Below are 320 nucleotides of genomic sequence, written 5' to 3'. Positions count from 1 at the left end.
GAATTCAGGTTTTTCTTATCTGCTTTATATTTATTTTTTTTAAAAAAATGTAAGGTAATGTTATCAAATTCAACAAAATAACAGCAGAGATAAGATATCACTAAATGGTTAAACCTCATTTCCTTGCCTTGTGACTGTTTAAAAGCAATATTGCTGTGCAACTAATTTTATGTGAGGAATAGTTGCTCCTGCGTTCCCAATAAAACCCTGCCTGCATTTTATGTGCATTCCTCGGTGCTGGGCACAGGCTGCCTGCCTGGCTCGGGGCCCTGGTGTCCCCAGCAGAGCCAGCAGGGCTTTGCTCCAGCCCTGGCTGTCGG

The sequence above is a fragment of the Parus major genome, chromosome 7, assembly GCF_001522545.3.
Source record: "Parus major isolate Abel chromosome 7, Parus_major1.1, whole genome shotgun sequence".
NCBI classification, from domain to species: Eukaryota; Metazoa; Chordata; class Aves; order Passeriformes; family Paridae; genus Parus; species Parus major.
Note: the sequence above shows the minus strand (reverse complement) of the source record.